Here is a 13,615-nt window from a genome sequence, read left to right as displayed (position 1 = left end):
CTACTGAATAACCAATGGGTCACAGAGGAAATTAAAGAAGAAATCAGACAGTTCCTTCAATTAAATGACAATGACAATACAACATATCAGAATCTATGGGACACAATGAAAGCAGTCTTATGAGGGAAATTCATAGCAGTGAATATGCATATTAGGAAAACAGAACGAGCCCAATTAAACAACCTCATGCTGAACCTCAAGCTTCTAGAAAAAGAACAGGACAACCCCAGAGCTCATACAAGGGAGGAAATTATAAAGATCAGAGGAGAAATCAATGCAATGGAGACTAAGAGAACAATACAAAAAATCAATGAAGCCAAGAGTTGGTTCTTTGAAAAAATCAACAAAATTGATAAACCCTTAGCCAACCTTGTCAGAAAAAGGAAAGAAAAGGCCCAAATCCATGCAATTAGGAATGAAAAGGGTGAAATGACAACAGACCCAGCAGAAAGCCAGAGGATCATCAATACCTACTTCCAGAACCTATACGCCAATAAGATGGACAACACAGAAGAAACGGACAGATTCCTAGATACATATGAATTACCAAAGTTGAACGAAGAAGACCTAAAAATTCTGAACAACCCAATATCAACCAATGAAATTGAAAAAGTAATTAAAAACTTATCAAGTAAGAAAATCCCGGGCTCTGATGGCTTCACTGCTGAATTCTACAAGACATTTAGAGAGGAACTGCTGCCACTACTGTTTAAACTCTTCAATGAAATTGAAAGGGAAGCAATACTACCAAATTCATTCCTGGAAGCAACCATCACCTTCTTCCCCAAAGCAGAGAAAGACCCAACCAAAAAGGAGAACTATAGGCTAATCTCACTAATGAACATAGATGCAAAAATCCTTAATAAGATACTGGCAAACAGAATGCAGAAGATCATCAAGAAGATCATACACCCTGATCAAGTGGGATTCATCCCAGGGATGCAGGGATGGTTCAATATACGAAAATCAATCAATGTAGTACACTATATCAATAGAGACAAGGACAAAAACCATATGATTATTTCCATGGATGCAGAAAAAGCATTTGACAAAATCCAACATGCATTTATGATAAAAACCCTACAAAACATTGAAATAGATGGTCTCTACCTCAAACTGACAGAAGCCATCTATGAAAAACCAACAGCCAATATCATACTAAATGGTCAAAAACTGAAATCTTTCACATTAAAATCAGGAACAAGAAAAGGTTGTCCACTATCACCACTCTTGTTCAATATAGTTCTGGAAACATTAGCTGTGGCAATTAGACAAGAGAAAGAAATAAAAGGAATAAAGATAGGGAATGAAGAAGTCAAATTGTCATTATTTGCAGATGACATGATACTCTATATAGAGGACCCTAAGAACTCCACCAAAAGTCTTCTAGACTTAATAACCAAATTCAGTCAAGTAGCTGGTTACAAGGTCAACACACAAAAATCAATAGCTTTCCTCTACACCAAAGACAGACTCACTGAGAGAGAAATAGGGCAAATAATTCCTTTCACAATAGCATCCAAAAAGCTGAAATACCTAGGAATCAACCTAATGAAAGAAATCAAAGGCCTCTTCTCTGAAAACTAAGGCACTCTGAAAAGAGAGATTGAAGATGATATCAGAAACTGGACAGACATCCCCTGCTCCTGGGTAGGAAGGATCAATATAGTGAAAATGGCCATACTTTCAAAACTGCTATATAGATTTAATGCAATTCCAACTGAGATCCCAACAGCATACTTCATAGACCTTGAGAAAACAATCCAAAAATTCATTTGGAATAAGAAGACACCCAGAATAGCAGAAGCAATTCTAGGTAACAGAGACATGGCAGGGGGTACCACAATCCCCAACTTGAAATTATACTACAAAGCTACTGTGACAAAAATAGCATGGTCCTGGCAAAGAAACAGACTTGAGGACCAGTGGAACAGATCAGAAGATGCAGAAACAACTCCAGATACACTCAGCCACCTCATCTTCAACAAAGGAGCCAAACACCCTCACTGGAGGAAAGATAGCCTCTTTAATAAATGGTGCTGGAAAAATTGGGCTTCAACTTGCCAAAGATTAAAACTACACCGGTATCTCTCACCATACACTAAACTAAAATCAAAATGGATTAAAGATCTAAATATTAAAATAGAAACTCTAAACCAGTTGGAACAGAGGTTAGGTAGAACCCTTGAAGACATCGGTGTAGGAAAAGATTTTATGAACAAAACCTCAGTTGCCCATGAACTAGCATAAACAACCAACAAGTGGGATCTCTTCTTATTAAAATGCTTCTGCACAGCAAGAGAAACCACCAGCAGTGTGAAGAGACAACCCACAATGTGGGAAAAAATCTTCACCTGCTCTTCCTCAGACAAAAGTCTACTATCTTGAATCTATAAAGAACTTAAAAAGATCAGACCTCCCAAATTTAAAGACCCAATTGAAAAATGGGCATCTGAAATGAACAGACATTTCTCAGACAAAGAAGTACAAATAGCAAATAAATACATGAAAAAAATGTTCAACATCACTGGTCATTCGAGAGATGCAAATGAAAACAACGCTGAGATTCCACTTCACTCCAGAAAGAATGGCTGCTATCATGAAATCACTCAATAACAAATGCTGGCGAGGCTGTGGGGAAAGAGGAACCCTGCTCCACTGCTGGTGCGAGTGTAGACTGGTGCAACCACTGTGGAAATCAGTATGGGGATACCTCAAAGAACTAGGACTGAAAGTCCCATTTGGCCCTGGTATTCCACTGCTGGGGATCTTCCCCAAAGATTTAAAAGAATCATACCACAGTGATATATGTGCACCCATGTTCATAGCAGCACAGTTTGTGACAGCTAAAACTTGGAAACAGCCCAAATGCCCATCAACTGGAGACCGGATAAAGAAAATGTGGTTTTTTAATAAAATGGAGTACTACTCAGCCATAAAAAATGAGAAATTAGAGACATTTATAGCTAAGTGGATGCACATTGAGGCAATACTCTGAAGTGAAATAAATAGGGCACACATGTATAAATACCGAATAGTTTCTCTGGTGTGAGAAACTGAAAGTGTAAATAAGGACTAAATGTATAATAGGTAATGCAAAATAGGAAGAAAAGGGGCAAAGGGGAAGGAAGTGGGAGGGCTAGGGGAAAGGATAGAAGGGAATGGGATTAATATGAGAAAACGGAAAAATAGGAACAAAACTTTTGTAAATAGGGAGGAATGGAGGGGTTGAAGGGAGGGCTGGCAAGGGTGAAAAATAAGAACCAAGAGAGACTATGTAAAGGTGCAAATTTCCAATGATGAATGTCATTATATTGTATACCTAAAATGTACCAATGATTAGAATGAATAATTGATCGTGTAAAATAGGAAGAAAAGGTCCAAAGGGGTAGGGGTAGTGGGAGGGGCAGGGGAAAGGAAAGAAGGGAAAGGAAAAATGATGAGAAATGGAAAAAATGGAAATAAAGTCTTTGTAAATAGGGAAGGGTGGAGGGGGTAAAGGGAGGCCTAGGAATGGGGAAAAAATAAGAACCAAGATGCATTATGTAAAGGTACAATTCCCAATGAGAAATGTAATTGTGTTATATACCTACAATGTGCCAACAAAAGAATTTAATAAAAAAAAAAAAAAGACCTCCTTACACACTCCCTAATATTCCTAAACTACAACAGCATGCCCCTGGGAACAATTGGAGTGTCTTGTTTGAAAGCTCTGGCTCTGAATTTTTGTCTGAAATCCACTTAGGCTGGTACCACTCTGAAGACCCACAACACTTCTGGCATCCCTTGTAAATATTATTAGCAGATGTAGACTAATAATAGCCATTTGCACTTCCTTGAAATAAATCCTTCTTCAAATCACACAGACTATGGAGTTTACCCTTTAATTTTCTAAGCAGTGCATGGTAATTTAATTGTATAACTCTGATTAGCCTCAGTTTTGAATGATGTAGTTAAATCTCTACAAAGTGCCCTGGAAATTGAAAATTTCAATTCTGTGGCTCTACATAATCACTTTAAATCTTTGTTTCCTGGTCCCAATACACCCTCTTATTCTTTATCAAATGTGCTCTTAAAACCAAATTAAATTCCCTTTTGTTCTCCTCCAGGGTAAGGGAACTACATTCTACTTTCTCCATGCAAACCTCTGGGTGAGATTTTTAAGGAAGTAACGAAACACAAATCAAGCTTGGGGGTGTTGCTGTGCCCTATCGACTACACAGAAGGACAAGCCACTTCCCAGCCATCCCTTACACTAAGGACTTGTGCCAACCACTGCTGCCCTTCACCTCTCTAGACATGAGCCACCAGCTGCCCAGGGAAACCAGGCTTTCCTCACAAGGAAACCTTCCCATGCCTTTCTGGTATCAACAAAAGAAATTGCTAGGATTATCCCTTTAATTTTTTCTATTATACAATTAAAATGGACATTTCAGGGGTAGAGTTCTATAAATTTTAATGCAAGTATAAATTCCCATTACTGCCATCACAATTAGGACACAGAACAATAGTTCCAACATCCCCCAAAAAGTTTCTTCCTGTATCTCTTATACAAACCAAGTTTCCTACATTTTAAGGAGCTTCATATAATACAAATCAATCAATATGCAACCTTTGAGCCTAGTGTTTTTTACCTAGTATAATGCCTTTGATATTCTTCACTTGGCTATTATGTATCAATGGTTCACTCTTACTTTTTTGCCAGCAGTATTCCAGCATATATTCCAGCACCATCATTTATCCATTTTCCACCTGAAAAACATCTGATTTGTTCCCAGGCTGAGGTCACTATAAATACAGTTGTTGTCTACAATTGTATAGCCATTTGTACACTGATTTTATGTGAACATGAGTTTTCATTTCTCTAGGGCACATGCCCACGATTAAGATTGCTGGGTTATATGGAAAGCATAAGAAGCTGCTGCCAAACTGTCTTCCAGAATAGCTTTCCCATGTTCCATTGCCACCAGCAATGTCTGAGAATTCCTGTTAGTCCATGTGCTTTGCACATACTTGGTATTATCTGTAATCTTTTATTTTGCTAATTCTAATAGGTATATAGTAATATCTCACTGTAGCTTCAATTTTCATTTCTCTAATGGTTAATGATACTGAACACATTCTCTGTACCTTTTTTTAAAGGCTTTTGCCCATTTTTTAAATTGGGTTATCTATTTTCACCCTGCTAAGTGTGAGTCCCTTTTATTCTAGATTCAACAGGTCTTTTGTCAGATATATGGCTTGAAAGTATTTTCTCCCAGTGTGTAACTTATGTTTTCATCCTTTTAACAATGTCTTTTCACACAGAAAAGTTTTTAATTTTGATGGTGTCCAATTTATCAGTTTGTTTTTTGGCCTCAGGTCTAAGAACTCTTTGTCTAACCCCAGGTCACAAAGCTTGTGACAGAGCTTTTCTGCCATGCTGTCTTCTAGAAGTTTTATAGTTTTAGGGTTACATTTAGACTCATGCTCCGTCTTAAATTAATTTTTACATAACATGTGAATTTTACATCCACTTTCAGTGTTTTTGCATGCAGCCATCCCAAAGTAGTACTCTGAATAAAGCAACTTCCTCTTTGATACAGTAAATGCAGTGCTGAAATCCTAATGGTGCCAGGGAAAGCCCACAATTCTGAGGTCATGCTTTCTTTTATGTTTAAAATACAAAAGCTCTCTAAGTACAAAGACATGTATCTTCAAAAAATTGTTGTGAGAGCAAAATGGCTAAGAAGACTCCTATTCATATTAACTAGCTAGGAGGCTAAGGCTGCCTCCTCCAATGATTTAACCCAGGACCTACCTCTTTTCGTAGACTTCTGATCTTTCTACCAAGCCACTTCTTCTAAACCAGCAACAGCAGGAATGGCCTTCCCTGAGGGTCTCAAAGGACCTCCACCTTCATACACATTTGCTACATGATACCCACAGGGCCCACAAGGCATAGGAAACTGGGACCCCTCCCTAATCTTTCATTTCTCCCCCCATCCCCCAGCCTGCTCCTGAATTCATAGTAGCGTTATGGGCATCAATCCTTCATCTCCTCACCAAGACGTGATCACTCGCTGTTTTTATCAGCACATTCAAAACTCTTTCTGGTTTTGCATGTGACAAATGTAACAAGGTTTGTTAAGTCCAAAAATCTCCCCCTGAGAGTACAAGCAGAGCAGCAGTCACATTGTCAAGCATAGTGGTAGAGGCTGAAGTGACAGTGGACAAAACAGGGACAGCTGATGCTGCTGATGAAACCAAGTTTGCTGTCTCTACCCAGTTTGTAAGCGGAAAGAGGAGCCTCTGTTCTGACCGCACGGGTCTCTTCTTACAGGGAAGGTTCCATAAGCTGCGCTATGTGTTGGCACACCTGTCTTTAGAAGCCACCGGCTGTAGCACAGGAAGAGCCAGGGACTTCCGCAGAAACAAAGGTGCAGGTGAGTCACTTGAGGAGCACAGCCTGAAAACACCCCAGGAGAGAGAAGGCGCCTTCTGTGCTGTGACCAAGTGCACCAACACTCGGGAACCTCAAACGCCCTTTGATGGTGCTCCCAGAAAACTGGTTAGGGCACAGCCAGTCTCACCTCTACTCCACAGGAACTATGGCCTTGACTGGGAGGAGTCCCTGCCCAAGTGTCCTTCCAGGCTGGCCAGGGCTGGGGACACCTGAAGGCCTGTCCATTCCCATCTCCAACTGTAAGACAAGGACCGCTGGCCAGGAACCTAGCTGTGGCCTTTCCATGTGGGGTGGCATGCTCACAGCATGCCTGACCTGAGGTGACTCAGGGGGCCAAGAAAATAAGTAACCAGTGGCCAGAAAATAAGGCAACAGCTGCATCACTTTCTAATACTCCATCCTGGAAACCAAATGTGGTCACACAGGCTGTACACTACTGGCCTCAAAGTCAAAAACCCACCCAGATTCAGGGAGATAAAACATAGACCCGACTTCTCAGTGTCAAAAGAATTCCAGAGCCAGATTTCCACATTACCACAGCTGCCTATGGTAAGGGTCAAAGAAACCCCAGAAGACAATGTTTCAGGGTTATCAGGAGCTAGCAGAGATTCCTTGTGACAACTATGCCCCAGAAATCACCACTGTGGCTACCATTTGCAAGGAGCTCTCTGTATTATGCCCTCTACAATTGCAACACCAATTTTTCAAAATTCTTTCAAACAACCAGAAAGATAAATTGATAGCTTCAGCTAATTTTATAATAGTTCTTATTATGATCAAAAATAACTAGTCCAGCTAGTTCCAAGGCTGCTATTTTGAGACTTCTATTAGAATTATCCTTCTAATTGATGTTTAGCATGGTGGCACATGCTTGTAATCCCAGCACTCAGGGAGGCTGAGGCAGGAGGATCCCAAGCTCCAGCCCAGCCTGAGCAACTTAATAAGACTCTGTCTCAAAATAAAAAATAAGAAAAGGCATGGGAATGTAGCTTACTGTAAAGGTCTTCAGTTCAATCTCTAATATCTCACACACACACACACACACACACACACACCCCACTTGTTCAAGGGCCAACTTCACTTGAGCACAACCCCATAATTAACCTGCATCGTCAAACATTAATTAATCATTTTAGTTCCCTGTGGAGGAGGCCACCCAGCAGTCAGCAGCACACACCATTATGCATTCACAGGATAGCTGTGGACCTCAGCCCAGAGCACCTGGGAGGCTGTGTCAACAGCACCCTGAGGACAGTGTTAACCAGTCATCACCAGCTACACCAGTGAGAAAACTCCACTAAGCCACCCAAGATAAGCAGAACCCCAGCTTCTCCCCTCTTCCTCCCCCCGACTCCTCTCTCTATTAACCTCCGTCTCTTCCCTTCTCCCTCTCTGTCCATCTCTGTACCTATTTCCCATTCTGTCTTTTCCTCCCTCCTCCTCACCCTCACTCTACATCACCTCCCTGCCCATCTATTTCTTTCCATCTCTTCCTTCCTCGCTCCTCCCTGTCTCCTCTCCTCCTCTCCCATTGCACAAGCAACACAACCTGCCCCCACTCAACGGGCTCATCTAACTTTTGCTGGATCCACAAAACCACCAGCAGACCAAAATCCCTTTAGCTGTCAGGAATCAAGGGAATGAAGAGAGGTCTCTTATCTCTGGCCTCTGAAACCACCTCCTCCCTGATTCACTTTATAAATACAGACTGTTCCAGTACAAACAGTTATTTGTTGCTGAAATCCAGGCATTTTCTAGGAGATCACAATGATTTCCTCATGTGCAGAGCTCTTCCAGAATAGATGTCTTACACACCCACCCACTCCTTCTCCATCCAGTTGGTGATATGTGCATCTTGGCAAGGGTGGGAGTGAGGTGGGATATCTTTTTCAAGGACAGTTCATCTATCCCCAACCTAACAGTGGTAACTTATGATCTAGCCAAATCCTCCCATTTCACAGATTCAACAAATGAAATCCAGAGAAGCAGGGTTTCGAGTTCATATGGGACTCTGTGTCCATTCTTTGTTGAAAAAGAAAGGATAATGATTATAGCATTTCTGGTCACAACATATCACCTACAACCTACTTTATCTATGGACTAGTGGTACTTACAGAAGCTACTTGTACTGATTCTGCTTAACCGTGGGGCACTAAATTTTTTGTTGGCAATCACACTCCATTGTAGATTTAAAGCACTGAGGTTTTTATCATTTATTTAATTTCTTTTAAGTTTTCCTAGTGGATGAACTTTAGGATAAAAGTGACTAAGGGAGTTATACATGTACATTTCAGTGTGTGAGAATGTGTCAAGGATGCATGCTGATAAGACAAGACAGGACACAAGCATGACAAGATAAAAATAAACTCATATCAGTACTATTAAGAACAATACTGATTTTTATAGTTCTACCCCATATGCTTATTCTTTAACAGTTTGCTTTAACTAGGAAAGAAAAGTAGAGAAAAACTTACAAATCGATTAATAAATTCACTTCGTATTAAACTAAAATACATTCATTTGTCCTTATAAAATAACAAGTATGTAAGAAATCTTAACAAATTTCACTTCCCCCACTTATAAAAATGCTTTTATGAAAACAAGCCCAGAGTGATGAGGAGGTAAGCATTCTGGGCAACCATACCATGGCCCCCAGCACACAGGAGCTGAGCCACCGCCAGCACTGGATAGGTGAGCTTTCTGGGCAGCCATACCCCCACCCCCAGTGCCAAGAAGATGAGCCACGCAGGCACTATTAGCACACACACCCCCACTGAAATGAGAAGACACATAAACAAATCTCAAAACCAGACTCCCAGATCACCTAAAGCAACCCCAAAGGGAAACAGGATCGGACAATCTGACACTCAACCACCTGGAATCCCTGAACTGGCAACAAAAGATCTGGAAAAAATGAAATCGGAAATAATTTATCAGATAACAGCAGAGATTGTGCCCATAGTGCAAGACATGATTAATAAATTTAGAGCAAACACATATGAAAAAATAGAGGAGCTGAGGAACATGATGGAATCCCAAAATAGAAAATAAATGGAATCCATACAACAGATGCAGATTTCCAGGAGACTGAAAACTCCATTGAAAGTTTAGGCAGCAGGTCTTTGCTGCCCAGAGCAGCACTGATCAAACCCAAAGCTCAGCTTCTTCTCAGTCTCATTTGTCTACCTTTTCTGTAATTCGCCCTGTGCTGCCGGGGCTCGCAGGAGACTAGGACTTACTGCAGAGGTTCTGCTAAACAAAGAAATATGTGGAAGACGGCGAATCACCCCGCTGCAGATAGACAGGTCTGCCTACGCCCTACCGAGGTCCCCAGTCCCGCGGAATATGCCGAATCAGCCCGCTGCAGACAGGCAGGTCTGTGCACGCCTTACCGAGGTTCTGAGTCGCGCTGAAGACGCAGAATCACCCCGCTGCAGACAGGCAGCCACCTGGTTCCACATTACAAAGACGCAGAGGACACCAGACCACCAGACCAAGGTACTCTGGTGTGAGAAACTGAAAGTGTAAATAAGGACTAAATGTATAATAGGTAATGTGAAATAGGAAGAAAAGGGGCAAACGGAAAGGAAGTGGGAGGGCTAGGGGAAAGGATAGAAGGGAATGGGATTAATATGAGAAAATGGAAAAATAGGAACAAAATCTTTGTAAATAGGGAGGAATGGAGGGGTTGAAGGGAAGGCTGGCAAGGGTGAAAAATAAGAACCAAGAGAGACTATGTAAAGGTGCAAATTTCCAATGATGAGTGTCATTATATTGTATACCTAAAATGTACCAATGATTAGAATGAATAATCGATAATGTAAAATAGGAAGAAAAGGTCCAAAGGGGTAGGGGTAGTGGGAGGGGCAGGGGAAAGGAAAGAAGGGAAAGGAAAAATGATGAGAAATGGAAAAAATGGAAATAAAGTCTTTGTAAATAGGGAAGGGTGGAGGGGGTGAAGGGAGGGCTAGGAATGGGGAAAAAATAAGAACCAAGTTGCATTATGTAAAGGTACAATTCCCAATGAGAAATGTAATTGTGTTGTATACCTACAATGTACCAATAAAAGAATTTAATACAAAAATTTTTTTAAAAAAGTTTAGGCAGCAGAATGAGCTAATGTGAGGACAGAATTTCACATATAGAAGATAAGATTGCAATTAGAGACCAGGAAAAAAAAATTCTTCAGAATAGTAACGGACCATGAGAAATCAATGCAGCAGCTACTAGATGATCCAAAGAATAACATCTGTTTGGAGTAAATGAAGAAACCAGAGAGAGTGCAGATGACATAAAAAAAACTGTTCACAGAAGTGATGACAGAAAACATCCAAAGTAGGGGAAAAGAACTTGACATACAGATCACTGAGGCATACAGGACTCCAACTAGCCTTGAACAAAAAATATCTACACATAGGCATATAATAGTTAAGATTCCAGAAACCCAACAGAAAAACAAAATTCTACAAGCAGTTAAAGAAAAGAAACAAATCACATACAAAGGAAAGCCCATCAGAATCACAGCAGACTTCTCAACACAAACCATCAAGGCAAGAAGAGCTTGGAGTGACATATTCCAAGCCCTAAAAGAAAACAGCCTCCAACCCAGGTTGATGTACCCCAAAAAACTATCTTTCAAAATTGATGGTGAAATAAGACACTTTCATGACAAAGAGCATGTTATGAACTTCATGAATACCAAACCTGCACTGGCTGCTATCATGAAATCAACCAATAACAAATGCTGGAGGGGCTGTGGGGAAAGAGGAACACTGCTCCACTGCTGGTTTAAGTGTAGACTGGTGCAACTACTGTGGAAATCAGTATGGAGATACTTCAAAAAACTAGGACTGGAAGTCCCATTTGAGCCAGCTATTCCCCTGCTGGGTATCTTCCCCAAAGAATTAAAAGAATCATACCACAGTGTTATATGTGCACCCATGTTCATAGCAGCACAGTTTGTAACAGCTAAAACTTGGAAGCATCCCAAATGCCATCAACTGGAGACTAGATAAAGAAAATGTGGGTTTTTTCTAAAATGGAGTACTACTCAGCCATCAAAAATGAGAAATAAGGGACATTTATTGCTAAATGGATGCACATTGAGGTGATACTCTTAAGTGAAATAAATAGGACACACATATGTAAATACTGAACAGTTTCTCTAGTGTGAGAAACTGAAAGTATAAATGAGGACTAAAAGGTATAACAGATAATGTGAAAGAGGAAGAAAAGGGGTAAAGGGGAAGTGGGAGGGGTAGGGGAAAGGAAAGAAGGAAATGGAATTAATATGAGAAAATGAAAAAAAGGAAACAAAGTCTTTGTACATAGGGAGGGATGGAGGGGTTGAAGGGAGGGCAGGGGAAGGGGGAAAAACTAAGAGCCAAGAAAGTATATAAAGGTGCATATCTCCAATGATGAATGTCATTATATTGTATACCTAAAATGTACCAATAAAAGGATATACAAAAACAAAAAAGCACTGTCTATTACAGCCTAACAACCTATTGCAGAACCTACGGTTGCATAGAAAACTTTAAAAAAAAACCCAATATCCTAGGAAAAGACAACAAGGATCATGACCCCAGCAAGCCCAGGAGAATATATCCATCCAGTATGACAAGCAATTAAACACAAAGGGGGAGAATCCAACAAAAAGAAAAAGTCATGACAATGATAAGTCAATACGTATCAATCATAACCATCAATGTTAATGGTTCAATTCACCAATCAAAAGAAACAGACTTGCAGAATGGGTCCAGAAGCAAGATTCAACAATATGGTCCTTACAAGAAACACACTTAATTCAAAAAGAAACTCATAGACTGAAAGGTAAAGGGTGGAAAACAATACTTTGTGTGACAGGAACCCGAAAAAAAGCAGGGGCAGCTATCATCTTTGCAGACCAAGTGGATTTCAAACCAACACTGATTAAGAGAGACAAAGAAGGACACTACATCCTTGAAAAGGGAAGAATCAAAGAGGAAGAGATGACAATCATAAATGTATATGCACCAAACACTAGTGCACCCAACTACATAAAACAAATACTAACGGACATGAAAAATCATATAAGCACTAATACAGTCATAGTAGTGGACCTCAATATGCCACTGTCACAAATAGATAGATCAATTAGACTAAAAAAAAAATGAAATACTAGAACTCAATCAAACTCTTGAACAAATGAACTTAACAGATGTTTTCAGAGTGTACAACCCTACAAAATCAGAATACACATTCTGCACATAGGTCATTCTCCAAGATACATCACATACTCACTTATAGAACATGTTTAAATAAGTGCAAAGGAACTGAAGTTATCCCCTGTATATTATCAGACCATAGTTCAATGAAATTGGAGATCAATAGCAAAAGAAGTCGTAAGAATTTCATAAACACATGGAAATTGAACAACACACTTCTGAATAACCCATGGGTCACAGAGGGAATTAAAGAAGAAATCAGATAGTTCCTTCAATTAAATGACAAAGACAATACAACATATCAGAATCTGTGGGACACAATAAAAGAAGCCTTATGAGGGAAATTCATAGCAGTGAATACTCACATTAGGAAAACAGAGTGAGCCCAATTAAACAATCTGATGCTGAACCTCAAGCTTGTAGAAAGAGAAGAGCAGGACAAACCCAAAGCTCACACAAGGGAGGAAATTATAAAGGTCACAGCAGAAATCAATGCAATGGAGACTAAGAGAATGATACAAAAAAATCAATGAAGCCAAGAGTTGTTTCTTTGAAAGAATAAACAAAATTGACAAGCCCTTAGCCAACCTTATCAGAAAAAGGAAAGAAAAGGCCCAAATCCATGCAATTAGGAAAGAAAAGGGTGAAATTACAATGGACCCAGCAAAAATCCACAGGATCATCAATACCTACTTCGACAAGCTATATGCCAATAAGATGGAAAACACAGAAGAAATGGACCGATTCCTGGATACCTATAAATTATCAAAGTTGAATGAAGAAGACCAATAAATTTTAAACAATCCAATATCAATCAATGAAATTGAAAACATAATTAAAACCTTACCAACTAAGAAAAGCCCGGGTCCTGATGGCTTCACCACTGAATTCCATAAGACATTTAGAGAGGAACTAAAGCCACTACTGTTTAAACTCTTCAATGAAATTGAAAGGGAAGCAATAC

General features: G+C 39.9%; 1 protein-coding gene across 5 annotated transcripts in view; it reads right to left on the bottom strand.

Moving 5' to 3' along the window:
• The window catches only part of Sfmbt2 (Scm like with four mbt domains 2), a 235,580-nt gene that overhangs the window by 156,245 nt on the left and 65,720 nt on the right, over positions 1-13,615 (bottom strand). The gene's annotated exons all lie outside the window — the stretch shown is intronic.

Source organism: Heterocephalus glaber, unplaced genomic scaffold, assembly GCF_053883595.1.
Source record: "Heterocephalus glaber isolate CG9 unplaced genomic scaffold, H.glaber_assembly_v1.0 deba00001472, whole genome shotgun sequence".
Classification (NCBI taxonomy): Eukaryota; Metazoa; Chordata; class Mammalia; order Rodentia; family Bathyergidae; genus Heterocephalus; species Heterocephalus glaber.
The sequence above is the reverse complement of the archived record's forward strand: the minus strand, read 5'-3'. Positions and strand labels throughout refer to the sequence as shown.